At 32.2% G+C, this 18,790-nt stretch overlaps 2 long non-coding RNA genes and 1 pseudogene across 3 annotated transcripts in view; 2 read left to right on the forward strand and 1 right to left on the reverse strand.

The window, feature by feature from the left end:
• Nucleotides 1-5,484: 5,484 nt before the first annotated feature.
• LOC114938684 (fatty acyl-CoA reductase 1-like) lies at nt 5,485-8,885 on the forward strand (annotated as a pseudogene). The gene is made up of 7 exons (XR_014924337.1): nt 5,485-5,921; nt 6,319-6,568; nt 6,784-6,929; nt 6,997-7,106; nt 7,502-7,697; nt 8,150-8,398; nt 8,546-8,885. The product of XR_014924337.1 is annotated as a fatty acyl-CoA reductase 1-like (transcript).
• Nucleotides 8,886-16,981: 8,096 nt separating this feature from the next.
• Nucleotides 16,982-18,790, forward strand: part of LOC146723817 (uncharacterized) — a 135,485-nt gene continuing 133,676 nt past the window's right edge. The window contains exon 1 of the long non-coding RNA XR_014924338.1: nt 16,982-17,309. This is a non-coding gene — a long non-coding RNA (uncharacterized LOC146723817). The remainder of the gene's footprint in view (nt 17,310-18,790) is intronic.
• On the reverse strand, nt 18,177-18,667 carry LOC146723818 (uncharacterized). Its single transcript, XR_014924344.1, has 3 exons — nt 18,571-18,667; nt 18,305-18,476; nt 18,177-18,227 (listed from the first exon to the last, which is right to left on the reverse strand). It is a non-coding gene; the product is annotated as an uncharacterized LOC146723818 (long non-coding RNA).

Raw genomic sequence — 18,790 nt, forward strand, 5'->3', positions numbered from 1 at the left:
GCACATCCGCTAAAAAAGTACGAATCATGTGAATATTTTTCTTGTAAAATAGGGTAAAATAAATTAGAATAAATATTAATTTTAATGTAATACATAATGCAAGTAGCTTTGACTTTGACGTATTGTATATAGAGTCACTTTCTAAAGATTTTAATAGTCATTCTTATCATTCAACCATTGTTTATTAAAAAGTTATTAGCAAATAAATGTGCATAAAAATTGAGCTTTAAAAGTAAATTCATAATTCAGAAAGAAAATCTACTAAGTTCAAATAGAAAGATGGCCTGTACCTTCGAAGGTATTAATGTACGTAGGATCCATGTTTATTACACATTTGTTATTTATTTTAATCAATATTATTTGTTCTTAAAATATATAATGTAAACCATTTTTTTTACACTACAATTACCATATATTCATATAAGTTTGCAAAATCACATATCACATTGCGAATTTTAATATAAAACGAGAGCTCTAATTTTATCTATAATTCACATGAAATTGATTACAATTCCAAAAATTATTTTGTAAGAAATAATGTACTCATATGTTAATAGTGATATAAGAAGATTTCTAACCCATGAGCTCCGACGGGGATGCGGGGCGAGAGGGACTTTTAGTGCAGTGCGAGAGAATAACGTCACGCGGAGAGGGGAACGAGAAATTTTGGATTTTTCAAGTTTAGGTGAAAATTTCGGTGTACAATTAGATCAAAGTAATAGATTTCGGCAGTTTCCATATATTATAAATTTACATGCATGTCCAAAAAAAAAACAATTTTATTGTGTTCAACATATTACATTTTTTTACTAATGATATTGAAAATTGCCTTCTACAAACATTTCTGTAAGATCAAAGTATGTATATCTCTGTTGAAATACTGGAACTTTTATTTGCAGCATTATTTTCTAAAAATTATACTTTTAGAAATAAAAAATTGTAACGTTTTATTTAGAACACTCAGTAAATATATTTATACACAAACATGTGAATGCTCAGTAAATATATTCATACACACACATGTGAATAATAAGTAATTATATTGATAATTATATGTAACTCGATAATGAAAAAATATTATATATTTTTTAAAATATCAAGGATAGAATAGGCCCTTCCATCATCGCCCATTCCCGTGAGAACGCAGCCACAAAATGTTTTTTTTTGTCCGATTATAGCAAACGAAACATTTGCATTGAGGCGTCTTTTTGCAACGATATGTATTGGAATATAACAAATTATTGATTTGATAAATTTTTATTATTTAGAAAAAGGCGACACTTTTTGAATACTAACTTTAGAATCTATCATATCTGAGAATAATTCCAACGATTTTTGAAAATCGATTCATTGCTAGTATTCTTATATGTGCTGTTCCTAGAGTCATTTTCCTTTTGGCCTTTGGTTTTAGTTTTTATGAGTTTCCAATCTTTAAATTGGCACTTGATTTCTTTCATATGATTATTGAATGATCTCTAAAGTTCATTCCACATATGAGAAAAGTGGAAAATGCGACGCTCTTGAGACATGCTTTTGGATACAATTTATATCCAGAGGGCTATTCTCGAGATAACAAAATAATTGTTATCTTTGCAAAATTCGATATATTTTATACCAGAGAGAGACGATATATTCGTCTACTAGTTGCTTTTAAAAATATCTTCTCCCAGAACGATTTGCATGTGCGCTCTGGAAAAAGATATTTTATATCAGACGTTTTTACTACACGGACCTGTATTTGAATTTGACTCCAGGCATTGCATCGTGGGTACTAACTCATGCAAATTGTGCTGGGAGAAGATATTTTTAGAAGCAACTAGCAGACGAATATATCGTTTCTGGTATAAAATATCTTTTTATAAATAACCAGAACGCACATGCAAATCGTTCTGGGAGAAAATATTTTTAAAAGCAACTAGCAGACGAATATATCGTCTCTGGTATAAAATATCTTTTTATAAATAACCAGAACGCACATGCAAATCGTTCTGGAAGAAGATATTTTTAGAAGCAACTAGCAGACGAATATATCGTTTCTGGTATAACATATCTTTTTTAATAACCAGAACGCATATGCAAATCGTTCTGGGAGAAGAGAAGATATTTTAGAAATAATTAGCAGGCAAATAAATCGTCTTTAATATAAAATATCTTTTTCCAGAGCGCACATGCAAATCGTTCTGGGAGAAGATATTTTAGAAACAATTAGCAGGCAAATATATCGTCTCCGATATAAAATATCTTTTTCCAGAGAGCACATGCAAATCGTTCTGGGAAAAGATATTTTAAAAACAACTAGCAGACGAATAGATCGTCTTTGGCATGAAACATCTTTTTTTGTTACTACTGCAACTTTATAACAATTATTACTACTATTGTACTATTGTAACTACTATTTATTACTACTATATTTCTACTACTAACAACTACAATATTTAAAGTAAGCAAGAGACTGCTTTATTTTTCAAAAATTATTTTTCGAAATTATATATATATTTTTATTTGTGTAAAAAAATTTTATAAAAATTGAACCCCATAAATGTTAAATAAGAATAAAGGGGGTATCATTAGAATATCGCAAAAAATTTATAGAAATAGAAAATCTTGAAAATTTCAAAATCATGTTTATTTTTAAAATAATCTCAAGAATACAAATAGTATAAGTTTTACTGTGGACATTAGTTGCAGGACACCCTTATATATATATAAATATATATATATACATACATAAATATATATATATATATATATATATTTAATAAGAAAAATATTTTTTATATTTTACTTGATCAATTAAAATTATATGATCATACGGTACAATAAAATATCATTTACACAATTATATTATCATATAAAGCAATAATATGATCCCAAATAACGAGTACTCGAACGAGATACTTTATAAAGTAAACTGCATTAAAGTAATATATGCAGTAATAAAATATATTTTATATTTATCGTATATGATATTACGCATTTGTGCTAATATGATAATACGTGTTCTAATACATATCTTTTAAAGCTATGATATCAAATATTATTTGAAACATGTTTGCAAATAAGGAAATAAATGATTTAAGATATTGAAAATATTTCTTAAATTATGTGTAAACATATATATAGAATCAAGTATCTTTGATTAAAGCATCAAAACGTCTAAACAGTAAAACATACACAGAGTCATGGCATTGCGGTAATGTTATTATATCATATACAAAAATGAATGATATAATCTCTAAAAACTCACCTTTAAAAAAGGTAAAAAAGGGCGACCAGTTAAGGGCACGCCATTAACAAAAATTATTTATTGCAAACCCATGTAGAATCCTATCCTATTGCAAACCCATGTAGAATCCTATGAAAAATTAATCATTGCAAACCCATATAGAGTCCTAGGCAAAATTAACCATTGCAAACCCATGTAGAATCGTACCCATTGCAAACCTATGTGGAATCCTATGAAAAATTAACCATTGCAAACCCATGTAGAATCCTATGAAAAATTAACCATTGCAAACCCATGTAGAATTGTATTAAAAATTATCCATTGCAAACTTATGTAGAATCCTACATTGCAAACCCATGTACAATAGAATTGTATGAAAAATTATCGATTATAAACCCATGTACAATCGTAACAAAAGTAATGAAATAAAAAAAAAATCGCGACAAGTGAAAGTAGAAACTTGTACCAGTGGAAAATTAAAGTTGCAGACATATATATAGTCGTATAATGAATCAGTAAAAATTTAAATTTGCAAATGTAGAATCGTACCATAAAAAAACTTATCTTTTGAAAAAAAAAGATAAACAAGATGCCAAGTCCATTAATATAAAATAAAAAGAAATAAAAAAATTGTAGTTAAAAAAACTGGGCGCGCTGCTAAGTTTCAAAATTACAATGCACCTTAAAGTAACATTAATTAATTTAAACACAAAACATATTTTAACTGCAATGAGTTTAAAAATAACAATTTAATTTTAATATCATTAGAATATTATTTAGCACCTTAAAGTAACATTAATTAATTTAAACACAAAACATATTTTAACTGCAATGAGTTTAAAAATAACAATTTAATTTTAATATCATTAGAATATTATTTAACACCTTAAAGTAACATTAATTAATTTAAACACAAAACATATTTTAACTGCAATGAGTTTAAAAATAACAAATTAATTTTAATATCATTAGAATATTATTTAGCAGCGCGCCCAGTTTTTTTAACTACAATTTTTTTATTTCTTTTTATTTTATATTAATGGACTTGGCATCTTGTTTATCTTTTTTTTAAAAGATAAGTTTTTTTATGGTACGATTCTACATTTGCAAATTTAAATTTTTACTGATTCATTATACGACTCTATATATGTCTGCAACTTTAATTTTCCACTGGTACAAGTTTCTACTTTCACTTGGCGCAATTTTTTTTTTATTTTATTACTTTTGTTACGATTGTACATGGGTTTATAATCGATAGTTTTTCATACAATTCTATTGTACATGGGTTTGCAATGTAGGATTCTACATAAGTTTGCAATGGATAATTTTTAATACAATTCTACATGGGTTTGCAATGGTTAATTTTTCATAGGATTCTACATGAGTTTGCAATGGTTAATTTTTCATAGGATTCTACATAGGTTTGCAATGGGTACAATTCTACATGGGTTTGCAATGGTTAATTTTGCCTAGGATTCTACATGGGTTTGCAATAATTAATTTTTCATATGATTCTACATGGGTTTGCAATAGGATAGGATTCTACATGGGTTTGCAATGGATAATTTTTGTTAATGGCGTGCCCTTAACTGGTCGCCTTTTTTTACCTTTTTTTAAAGGTGTCGCAATTACACGCGTCAAAATTCTCAATAAAGCGCGGACCGGAGTTCTTCTACCTGCAGGCCGAGAAGATTCATCGACCGAAATTATAGATTCACTGTTGAATCCCACTTCTGAATTTTGTGGGGGTTTTCAGAACATGAATAAAATTAAAAATAAAATAAAATAAAGAGCTCGTCAGGATGTATTTGATATATGGATACAGTTTATATAAGCACTTACTATACTCGATATTAACCCGAGGCAGGTAGGTCAACTCAAAAATAATAATACACATGTGTCTCGGTCGATGTTTCTAATACGACTCTCTCGCTTGATATACATGCTGTCGCGAAACGGAATCATTCGATGATCATGCGCAAAGTGATCTCACGCATCACGGTTAGGACACGTGTGCAAAATAATACAAAACATATAATCGCCTACAATTTCTATATCGTTTCTTGGCAGAATAATTTTCGCAAATGCGGAAGTAGTTCGCGTACATACATACAGACGGACGGATATACTTATATATATAGATATATATAAACATGATATATATAAACACATGAATATGGAAGAACTTGCTTCTTTGAACATCTTTGGCATATCATTACCATTAAATAATTTTTATGTCATTTCCTGTTCACAAAATTCATTGTGCTCATTCACGTTTCCATCTTTTATCGAAGACGAAGTACTTCGACTCTCGTTTCAAATTCAATCGTTTGGCTTATGTTTAAAATAATTTTACTTTATATGTTTTTCTTGATTTTAAAAATTAACATTTAAATCAAATCTTGCTATTTTTGTTACAGTTTTATAACTAAACACATTATCTTTTTATACTTTATTCGTCTTATCGGAAGTAGTTGCATTTATAGACATGAACAAAGGTGCACCAAATACGTTTATACCTGCATTTTATGCAGGTCGTAGCATTTTAATTTCGGGCGGTACAGGATTTATAGGCAAAGCGCTATGTGAAAAGTTACTGCGATCTTGTCCCGATGTTGGTGAAATTTTTGTTTTGATCAGACCGAAGAAGGGACTGAACATAAACGAAAAACTGAAAAAAATGTTGGATAACAAGGTAAAGTTATAAAAAATAAACATGTATATATGTTTTTGAGCAACGGTTAAATAATCTATAAAAAAATTGTTATAACTTGTAAATGCGACAAAATTTAAAATTTTATTCAAAAGTTTATAAAAACTTCATATATAATTTCTAATGAGCAGTTTATAATCTTTAAAGAGCAGCTTTCAAAAATTGTTGAAAATACATTTTTATAAAAAGAGAGTGATAAAGAAGATCATCTTCCTTTCTTATTTAAAGAGAATTATTTTATTATAATTTTTCGCTTTAAAAAATTCCCTTTCTCCTAACTAAGAAATCCTCTTGGGATGAAATATAAATAAAATGATTGAAATCGTAAAATCAAAATTGCAATATAGAATATATTACTAATTATTGACGATTGTTTTAGCTTTTTGACGTTTTGCGAAGTGAGCGACCATCTGCTTTTAATAAATTAATTGCCAATTCACGGTGATGTAAGTCTTGAGGGCTTAGGATTGCAACCGATCGATAGAGAAATGTTGATCGAAAGAGTGTCTATAATTTTCCATGTCGCGGCTTCTGTTCGATTTGATGAAAGTTTACGTGAAGCTGTTTTCAACAATACTAGGTCAACGCGGGATATTTGCATTTTAGCCGAAAAAATGAAAAAACTCGTAGTATATATATTTTTTACCTATCAATTTTTAAGATCAAAATTGTTGCAGTATTTATACAAATAAGTGAAATATATGAGATTAAATTAATTTCACTTAAATATAATTTTGAGTAATAAAATCTTTCATGTGTTATCATGTGTTATCAAAAATAAATTTCATAATTTATATATGTATTTTTCTTGTATAATATTTAATTTGTGCGTAAATGATTCAAGGTTTTCCTACACGTCAGTTCTACGTATACGCAAACAGACAAGCCAGTGGTTGATGTGACACTTTATCCATCAGATTTGGATTGGAGAGAAGTGATTAACGGCGCCGAACATTTTGACGAGCATATTTTGAACACGTTTGCAGCAAAGTAAGAGTTAATGAACACCGCATAGCGTCCATTTTGTCTCTTAAAATACGTTCACGTTCACTTTTAGATATCTGGGAACGATGCCAAACACGTATACTTTCACAAAAAGATTGGCGGAGCAAGTTGTAAGCGACTATTCAAAGTCATTGCCTTGCGTCATCGTTCGTCCATCCATAGGCACGTAACACTTTCACGATGGTTTTGGAATCAAAATTAGAATTTGAATTGTTCAAAGGAATCTGTTTAAAAGAGTATACAAAGCAGATGATTGTAATATTTAGGTGTTACAATTAAAATAAAAAATTATTCTGCCAAGAAACGATATAAAAATAGATAAAATAATGATGGATTATATAGGATTTTTCTTTCTTTAGTCATTTCTACAGCATTTGATCCAGTAAAAGGCTGGCTACAGTGTCACAATTAAAATAAAAAATTATATGGTCAAGAGGAATCAAGTGGAGATTGTGGTTTTAAAAAATTATAGTTGAATAATAAAATTATTTTGCCAAGAAACGATATAAAAATAGATAAAATAATGATGGATTATATAGGATTTTTTCTTTCTTTAGTTATCTCTACAGCGTTTGATCCAGTAAAAGGCTGGCTAGACAATTTTAACGGTCCTGTTGGAATGTTGATTGGCGGCGGCAAAGGTATTCTTCGTGTTGTGTTTATCGGGGATCCTATCGTTACATCGAATTTTATGCCTGTTGACGTAGCCATTAAGACAATGTTAATAGTGGCGTGAAAACGTGGAATCAAAACGTATGCATATATGTGCTTTACACATAATAAAATCGTCTATCAATCTTGTTATTTTCTAAAGCTCTAAGTAAATATACAGAGGTCAGACAAAATAATGTGAACATCTGTGAAAAATACACTACATTTGTTTATTAATATGATCTTGAACCACAATTTGTCTTTAATACAGCTTCAATTTTTCTTAATAATTTAATATCATCAGAATAATCTAATATCATCAGACTGTAGGCAATTTTGAAAAAGAGAAACTTTAAAGGCAGATAAAAGAATGGAACAACATTTTAATAGAGACTATTCAAATAAAATATGTTCTCTTCCAAGAATTCCAAGAATTAATGGCAAATGGTAGCCAACATCTTATTAATAAACAAATATTTTTCACAGGTGTTTACATTATTTTGTCTATATCTATCACACTGATATTACATTAATGACATTATTTTTTTATTCAGCTTTACCGAAGACAATACGATTCATGTTTATAACTGTTCGGGACATGATGTAAAAGGGATAAACATAAAGCATCTGATTGAACTGGAATTTAAACTCGCTGAAGAAGTACCTTTGGAAAACATTATTTGGTCCCCAGGCATAACTACAACTAATAGCCGTTTGTTTTACTATTTAGTTGTACTTATTATGCATATCTTGCCTGCACTTTTCATAGACTCAATCCTAAAATTATTCCGTGCACGTCCCATGTAAGCTTTATTTTATAGATTAGGAAAAGTTTATGAACATTGTATATACATATATATCTTATTTATTTATTTTATAACAAGAAGTGAAATCTTTAAGTATATGTAAATGTAAAAAAAAATATTTAGCAAAGTACTCTTTTCTTTTAGGCTATTAAAATTGCAGAGGAAGGTCTATTGCGCAAACAGTGCTCTAGCGTTTTTTTTTTGACGCATGAATGGCAATTTACGAATAGGAAAGTACAACATTTCTTCGATGATCTGTCACCCGAGAATAATAAAGACTTCGGATTTGACTACAGAAATTTCAATATAGTGCATTACTTTCGAAACAGCGTAATCGGTGCAAAAATTTACTTACTGAATGAAGATATGAATCACCTGGATGCAGCGAAACTGCATCGAAAGAGGTAACATGCACTTAATGAAATGGAGAACGGATTTCGGTCGCAGAACTGCATATTTTCCTTTCGCTCATTTCGAGCTTGCTTGTTCTTAAAAAAATATCTGTCTTTAACAAATGATCGATTTTATCGACGATGGTATGCGTATCTCGTTGCAAAACTCGCGTCACAGATACATATGTACGTACTTAGAAACACACGAAAAGATATCATTATATCATTTTTGCGAGATCGAAAGATATATAATTTTACACAGCCTCTATTGTGATTCTAAAAATTAATCAGAGAACAAAACAGAGAGAAAGAGAGAGATAAAAAATCGGAGATCAAGAGACACGGTAGTGTCTCGCGACCAGTTAAGGGCGTAGCCGAGACACCGTGTATCTTAACGCGAATCGGACATTTGAGTCTTTATAATATTTCGAATTCTCAATAACGGATAAAGCAATCGAGTTTATACTAGACTTAATCGATAGATTGAGTTTGAATTATATAATAAAAGTGTCTTTATTTCTGCTCTACGTGATTTGTAAGCAGAGATATATAATTGCAAAGTCGAAATATGAAAAATTTCTTTTAAGAAACGTCCCCGTCATCATTTTCGACCACGCAAACATAGTAGTATCGTGCTACACGTATTCACACGTATACAACACATGCGCACACATATATCACACGTACACAACACATGAATATCTATTCATGTATTGGAAATGTCCATCTCGCACGTTTTACAACAGACGGCGATAGTATGTCGTTCCATGATCCATGATGTTAGGTATATGTGTCAGATCAGATGTCAGATTTGATGACATGTAACCTCTTTGCATGTAACATGTATGTAGGTTACATTCCCTACAATGTCATGTTACATATTAGTTGTAATTATATAGAATCCACGCGTATGGAAGAAATGGATATTCTACTAATCGACTCAAATTTTTGCCAAGATGTATATAAGCAAATAAAGCAAATGGAAAAGCTAAACGATAATGCTCTCGATTTTAATTCTATATTAAATAGATTAGAACTCGCGACAGTAGATATGTATTCATTCATTCATTCATTCAATACTTTATTTGCCCCCTCAGGGATTAAAGGCGCTTTTGAGGAGCGTACCCAAACCTTACAAATTTCTTACAATCTTAACTTATAGACTACTCTTACATTCTACTCTTACATCTATCTTAACAATTATCTTATCTCTAACTTAATCTACCTATTTACTAATTAAGAGAGAGAAAGAGCTGTCCCTAACCTATTCCTCGCTTCGCCTCGGCTTCCAGTTCCCCATACATTCCCCAACACCTCATTCATACTTTCACACATTCTCCTCATACCTCCTTCCTCCTCTTCCCCTTCCACCCTCCCCTCCATCCTCTTTTTCTCTAATTCCCTCATCCACCCTTCTCCCTCTCCTCCTTCTTGCAGTATTTCCCTCATTTTTTCCCACCAGTTTCCCTTATTCCCCTCTCCCCCACATTCTCCTATTACATGTTCCCAAGTTTTATCTTCCATCCCACATAGTCTGCATCTTCTTTTCCCCTCTTCTCAGTATCTCGCCCCCCTCATTTCATTGTTCATTCTATACCTCACTATCCTTCTCCATCTGCTTTCCCCCCATCCCTTTCTCAAGTATTCCGGTAAACCCTCCTCCTTCCATTCTCCATACCATCTATTGTATCTCGACTCTCTTATCTTCTCCCATCTTTCCTCCTTTTGCTTTTCTCTGTCCTTCTGCTCCCATCCCTCATATACTTCCTCCCCCCTTTTTTTTTTTCCTCCATCTCCCTCTCTTCTATCCCCCTTCCTTCAAAAAATTTTGCCCTCTCTTCCTCCCACACCGTTTTCTCCTTTCCTTCCTTTACCCTCTCCTTCATCTCCTCATAGCATTTCCTCGCTAAACTTCCTCCCATTCCCTCCTCTAATTTTCTCTCATACCCTATCGCTCTTCTTCCTGCTCTTATCCTGAATTAATCCTTTCCTATCTCTTCTCTTACCATATACCCCGGCGTACACCAATCTACTCCTAACGTCCACCTAATCCATCTTTCCTGCATTGCCTCTACTTCTCTCCTCTCCTTCCACCCCCATATTTCCGCCCCATACTCCATCACCGTTCCCACCAACCTTTCCATTAACCATACTCTTTTCATCCAGTCTCCTGCAAATCTTCTCTTTCCCATACCCCATACTTGTCTCATCACCGCTCCTGCTTTCCTCACTCTGTCCCTCACCTGCGCCTCCTGTCCTCCATTCCTTTGTAACTTATATCCTAGATACTTGAACTCTTTCACTTCCTCTAATTTTTTCCCTTTCCATCTCCACTCCATTTTCCTCATTCTTCCTCCCCCCTTTCTAAACCTCATTATTTTTGTCTTATCCACATTTACCTCTAGCCTTTTTTTATCCATGTAATTTTCCATTTTCCCCAACATATGTATCATCCCCTCCTCCTCCTCCGCCAACAACACCATGTCATCCGCATATGCCAAGCAGTGCACTTTTTCCCCTCCCAACTTTACTCCTCCCCAGCCTCCTTTTTTCAGCACTTCCTCTATATCCGCTATCAACAAATTGAACAAGTGTGGGCTCATTGGACAACCTTGCCTCACACCCCTTGCCGTCCAGAATTTTTCTCCTTCCTCCTTCCCCGCTCTTACTTTACTCCTCGTTTCCTTGTATACCTCTTCTATCCTGCTACTTAACCCTTCTCTTACCCCCCTCTTCCTCATCGCCTCCATTAACACCTCCCTATCCACTGAGTCAAACGCCGCCTTCAGATCTATGAAGGCCGCTACTACCTTACCTCCCTTCTTCTTCACTTTTTTATTGATCAGGTAGTTTAGCACATATATACTGTCAATCACCCCCATTCCCTTCCTAAAGCCTGTTTGACTCTCCGGCAACATATTCCCCCTCTCTATTTCCTCCTTTAACCTTTCTGTTAGAATCCCCACATACACCTTATATAACGTTGGCATCAAAGTCACCTCTCTGTAGTTTTCCACCCTATTCCCCGTTCCCTTTTTTAACAGTGGTACTATTATCCCCTCTTTCCACCTCTCCGGCCATCCTTCCCCTCTCCAGACTCTGTTGCACATTTCCCATACCCACTCTTCTACCCTCTCTCCTCCATATTTCCATACCTCACTCGGTATCCCATCCTCCCCCGCTGCTTTTCCTTTCTTCAATTTTCCCAATATCCTCTTTACTTCCCCCCTGCTTATCTCCTGCTCCTCATCCCTCTCCCTTTTCTCTTTTCCTCCTCTTACAACTTTAACCTCTACCCCTCCCAATAAGTCCATGAAATATTCCTTCCACTCCTCCGCTTTTATCTCCTCATTCACTCCTTCTCTCTTCTTCCTTTCCCTGTTTATAATTTTCCATACCTCTCCTTCCGTTCTTGCCTCTATCGCTTCCTTGTACCATCTTATCCTCTCCTCCTCCCTTTTTCCTTTACACATTAGCTTATATTCTGCCCTTTCTTTTCTGTATCCTTCTCCTCCTCCTCCTTTCTTCCTCCATTCCCTTAGCTTTCTCCTCACTTCTTTCCTCTTCTCCTCACATTCCTCATCCCACCACCCTTTCTTTTTTCCTTCTCCACTCTCTTTTTCTCCTTCTCTCAATTCCTCTTCTATCCTTCCTATTTTTTCCTCTAGCTCCTCTTCTATTCCCTCTTTCCACCCCTCTCCCCATTCTATTTCCTCTCTTATTCTTTCTCCTCCCCTCTTCGTCCATCTCCCCTTTTTTCTTATTCCTTTTCCTTCCTTCCTTTTCCCCTTTTTAGCACCTCCTCTTCTTTCTAACGTTACAATCAAAGGGTGATGGTCCGACTCTATGTTATCTCCCACCTCCATTCTCTTTATCTTTTCCTTTACTCTATCCTCTCCCACCACATAGTCTATCACCGATTCCCCTCTTCCTCCTGTATATGTGTACTCCCCCTCCCTATCCCCTCTAATCCCTCCGTTAAAAATTCCCCATCCCACTTCTTCTAGCTCTTTTATCAACTTCCTCCCATCCTCATTTACCTTCTTGTCCTTCGATCTTCTTTCCTCTTCCTCCTCTCCTCCTATCACTCCCCCCTTCTACCTGTCCTTGCGTTGAAATCTCCTCCTAAAATCGTCCATTTGTCTTCTTCTTTCTCTTCCATCCATTCCTTCATTTCCTCCATTTTCCTTTCCATGTCCCCGTTAATGTATATACCTATTACCCTCCACTTCTCTCTTCCTACCTCTAAATCCGCCATCATTATTCCCTCCGCCTTTTCTCCCATTCCTGATACTTTTATCCTTCCCCTCTCCTCCTTTACCCCCATGATCATTCCCCCCATCGGTCTTCCTTTCTTCTTTCTCTTCTTTGCTGCTTGCCAGTAGATATGTATAATAAACTTTATTCACTAAGTAATATCATCAGACAAGTCCAATTACATCAAGAGCCTTCTGCTGACATTAATTCAGTGGTTTTTTTTATTGAACAATTATATTATTCAATTTATTATATTATATTCTTTAGTCTTGCTGCGTTTGCATGATTCTGCAATACATAATTAACTAATAGGAACTACATCTGTTTTATAACTAATATTTTTTCAGCGTGATCAAGTCACGTCATGCATTGCAAATAATCAACGATTGTTGAAAGAATATAATTTGTCTGCTGAGAAATTTGATCATATTTGCTTGATTGCTACAAAATATAAATACGCGGGAAAACTTACAGGTTTTACTAGTAAATATGTATACACTCTGCTATCACCGAACCATGCTAGCATATATGTGGCAAATTTTTGGCTGCACTTAGAAATGAAGAATTTCAGTAGGCCAACGAAAATCAGTATCAATTGTAAAGGAGTGAGAATTGAAAATTAATTATATTAAAATGACCACGATTGTAATTGACTTAATAATAACGAATATTTAATTACAACAGAATGTGACAAGATTATTAAATTAATCTCTATGATATTTTAAGGTAAACAGGACGTACAAAATACAACTTTGTTTAATAAATATATATATATTCTCTTAAGACGGAAAAGTATAAAATGTTGTAACAAACGTTTTTGAATAATTATGTATAATACATAATACATATCATTATACAAAATTTTTGCGTATTCCTTTATTCACTATAATATAGTTTCTATTGTTGAAAAAAGGTATTATTCAGGCTTATGTGTCGAGTTTTGAGAAAAGAGCTGTTACAAACAAAATTTGTGATCACTTAAATATTTATGAAAAATAGCAATACACATACATGCATACAAGTTCACATTTAATTTTTTTACGATTTACTATTCAACGTTATGTTCGTATTTTTACATTGCAAAATTTTGATTCATAAAAGGGATGATTAAATTAAAAGTCAATATAATAACAAAAATGATTATATTAATATGATATAAAATAATTAAGATAATTACTAAAATCCACTAGACATGTGCAAAATGTAGTGATAGCTTGACGGAAAAAAATATTTATTTGTATTCCATTTTCTTTATATCTTCAGTTTTATATACTATAAAATTATAAATTAATTAATATCTATTAATATTTATTAATTAATATTTATTATATTTATTAATATTTATTACTATATTATTTAAAAAAAATTGATCAAATTAATATAGATCATATCACAGAATTATATTCCGGCATAACTCTCTTAAACAGATGTTCGTGATAAATATTAGTAATTCAAATCAAGCTTTTAAGTCTAATTATATATATATATATATATATATATATATATATATATATATGTACAATATATATTTAATAAGAAAAATATTTTTTTATATTTTACTTGATCAATTAAAATTATATGATCATACGGTACAATAAAATATCATTTACACAATTATATTATATTATCATATAAAGCAATAATATGATCCCAAATAACGAGTGCTCGAACGAGATACTTTATAAAGTAAACTGCATTAAAGTAATATATGCAGTAATAAAATATATTTTATATTTATCGTATATGATATTACGCATTTGTGCTAATATGATAATACGTGTTCTAATACATATCTTTTAAAGCTATGATATCAAATATTATTTGAAACATGTTTGCAAATAAGGAAAGAAATGATTTAACATATTGAAAATATTTCTTAAATTATGTATAAACATATATATAGAATCAAGTATCTTTGATTAAAGCATCAAAACGTCTAAACAGTAAAACATACACAGTCATGGCATTGCGGTAATGTTATTATATCATATACAAAAATGAATGATATAATCTCTAAAAACTCACCTTTAAAAAAAGGTAAAAAAAGGCGACCAGTTAAGGGCACGCCATTAACAAAAATTATTTATTGCAAACCCATGTAGAATCCTATCCTATTGCAAACCCATGTAGAATCCTATGAAAAATTAATCATTGCAAACCCATGTAGAATCCTAGGCAAAATTAACCATTGCAAACCCATGTAGAATCGTACCCATTGTAAACCTATGTGGAATCCTATGAAAAATTAACCATTGCAAACCCATGTAGAATCCTATGAAAAATTAACCATTGCAAACCCATGTAGAATTGTATTAAAAATTATCCATTGCAAACTTATGTAGAATCCTACATTGCAAACCCATGTACAATAGAATTGTATGAAAAATTATCGATTATAAACCCATGTACAATCGTAACAAAAATAATGAAATAAAAAAAAAATTGCGACAAGTGAAAGTAGAAACTTGTACCAGTGGAAAATTAAAGTTGCAGACATATATATAGTCGTATAATGAATCAGTAAAAATTTAAATTTGCAAATGTAGAATCGTACCATAAAAAAACTTATCTTTTAAAAAAAAAGATAAACAAGATGCCAAGTCAATTAATATAAAATAAAAAGAAATAAAAAAATTGTAGTTAAAAAAACTGGGCGCGCTGCTAAGTTTCAAAATTACAATGCACCTTAAAGTAACATTAATTAATTTAAACACAAAACATGTTTTAACTGCAATGAGTTTAAAAATAACAATTTAATTTTAATATCATTAGAATATTATTTAGCACCTTAAAGTAACATTAATTAATTTAAACACAAAACATATTTTAACTGCAATGAGTTTAAAAATAACAATTTAATTTTAATATCATTAGAATATTATTTAGCAGCGCGCCCAGTTTTTTTAACTACAATTTTTTTATTTCTTTTTATTTTATATTAATGGACTTGGCATCTTGTTTATCTTTTTTTTTAGAAGATAAGTTTTTTTATGGTACGATTCTACATTTGCAAATTTAAATTTTTACTGATTCATTATACGACTATATATATGTCTGCAACTTTAATTTTCCACTGGTACAAGTTTCTACTTTCACTTGTCGCAATTTTTTTTTTATTTCATTACTTTTGTTACGATTGTACATGGGTTTATAATAGATAATTTTTCATACAATTCTATTGTACATGGGTTTGCAATGTAAGATTCTACATAAGTTTGCAATGGATAATTTTTAATACAATTCTACATGGGTTTGCAATGGTTAATTTTTCATAGGATTCTACATGGGTTTGCAATGGTTAATTTTTCATAGGATTCCACATAGGTTTACAATGGGTACGATTCTACATGGGTTTGCAATGGTTAATTTTGCCTAAGATTCTGCATGGGTTTGCAATGATTAATTTTTCATAGGATTCTACATGGGTTGGCAATAGGATATGAAATACATCAATGAATATACGAGGACGGTCCGATAAGTACTTAGCCTCACTGCCCGATGGTGCCAGTATCGCAACAGATGTAGCATTCATCATCCACACCTTTCATTTACACTCTACACTTTTATTACACCTTACACTTTTCACTGCACTTTTACACTTTTTACATCTTTATACATTTGTAATAACTTCAATTCATTAATATACATAATGTTTTTAAGAAAAATCAATATTTCCATAACAACACATTCATTCATTTATTTGTTACATATTAATTCTTTTTGTTCTTTCGCTTTATACATTCAATGAATAAACATTACTTTCTTAAAAGATCTGGTGAATTTATTCATAAGTCGCTACATTTTTGGTGACCCCGACGTGATATTAAAGCCGACGTGATATTAAAGCCGACGTGATATTAAAGCCGACGTGATATTAAAGCCGACGTGATATTAAAACCGACGTGATATTAAAACCGAAGTGATATTAAAGCCGACGCATTTTAAAAGCTGATGCGGAATAAGTGCCAAGTGATCGTCGTAGACTTCTGCGAAATATTATCATCGCTTGGAAGAATTGCTGGATATTCTGATTTTAAGAGATTCATTCTCCGGATCTTTGAAACATCAGAGGCGGATTAGTCCTTCACGGAAATTCTCAAATCATTTTATCGGATTCCTGGAACAAGAGGAAAATGCCAATCGATAGATCACCAGTTAGACTCTGTACGGATACACAGATTGATATGGATTTGGCGAGCGGATCAAATCAGGTTGGATCGAATAATATTAATATTTTACCTTCTCAAACTGGACATCAGGTGAGTGATCCTATGTTACAAATTCACTCAAATGAGTTTCGTTTATTAAAACTACCGACTTTCTGACATAAACAACCTAAACTCTGGTTTGCTTCTATTGAAAGTGAGTTTACGGTTTATCGAATTCGATCAGATGATATTAAATATAGTTCTGTTATTCGTCATCTTGATGAACAAGCCTTAGTAAACATGTCTGAAGTCATTGAAAATCCACCTGAAACAGATAAATATAATTATTTAAAGAAAATATTAATAAATCGCTTTACGGATTCAGAGGAAAAACGTTTGAGACAAATATTAGCTGGAATTGAACTTAACGATAAAAAGCCTTCGGAATTACTTCGAGAAATTCGTCATTTGTCTGGAGGATCTTTAGCGGATAGTGTTTTGCAAATGATTTGGCTTCAACGCTTACCACATAGAATTCAAACGACTTTAGCCGTAGTAGAAGATGTTCCTCTTGTTAAACTTGCGGAATTAGCCGATAAAATTGCTGATCGGGACGGCGGTTTACAAGTCGCGGAAGTTTCCAATAATGTAAATAATAAATCTTTGGATTTCGCGGATTTGCTACGAAGAATCGAAGCTCTTGAAGTTTCTCGTCGTCGAGATCGTTCCAAAAGCCGGTCTAGAGAGAATAGAAGATTTAGATCGTTATCGCGTAACAAAGACAAATCAAATAAAGATATTAAAGATACATCAATTTGCTTTTACCATAAGAAGTTTGGTGATAAGGCTAAACGATGTACTTTACCTTGTTCTATGTCCAAAACATTCTTGGCTTCACAGGAAAATCAAAAACGCCGTTTAAGACTGAGGCTGCTTACGACGGTGTTTCTAACAATCGCCTCATTATTTTCGACAAACATTCAAATTTGAATTTTCTTGTCGATACGGGCGCTGATATATCGTTGTTACCTAAAAAGGTTTTATTGAAGCCGTGGCATATTAATTTAAAACTTTTTGCCGCAAATGGTACTCAAATTAATACTTACGGTTCTAAAACTTTAATTTTGAACCTCGGTTTAAGGAGAGAATTCAAATGGAAATTTTGTGTCGCGGATATTCAACGTCCTATTTTAGGCGCCGATTTCCTTTGTCATTTTAATCTCCTAATTGACATTAAAAACAAGAAATTGATTGATAATGTTACCGGTCTTACGAATACTGGAAAAATTCAAGAAGTTGCACATTTGTCAATTTTTACCACATCTCCTGATTCTGTGTACCACAAATTTTTAACCGAATTTCCAGGACTCACCCGTTTTTCTCCAATTTCCTCGGTAAAAACACATGGTGTTGAACATCATATCGTTACGGAAGGTTCTCCTAAATTTTCGACTCCCAGAAGACTTACTCCTGAGAAACTTAAATCTGCCAAGGAAGAATTCAAGTCTATGATGGAGCAAGGAATTTGCAGGCCTTCAAGCAGCTCCTGGGCAGCCCCTCTACATATGGTACCTAAAAAGGAACAAAATTCT

This window comes from Nylanderia fulva, unplaced genomic scaffold (assembly GCF_048542155.1).
Source record: "Nylanderia fulva isolate GAGA-0341 unplaced genomic scaffold, ASM4854215v1 Scaffold166, whole genome shotgun sequence".
NCBI classification, from domain to species: Eukaryota; Metazoa; Arthropoda; class Insecta; order Hymenoptera; family Formicidae; genus Nylanderia; species Nylanderia fulva.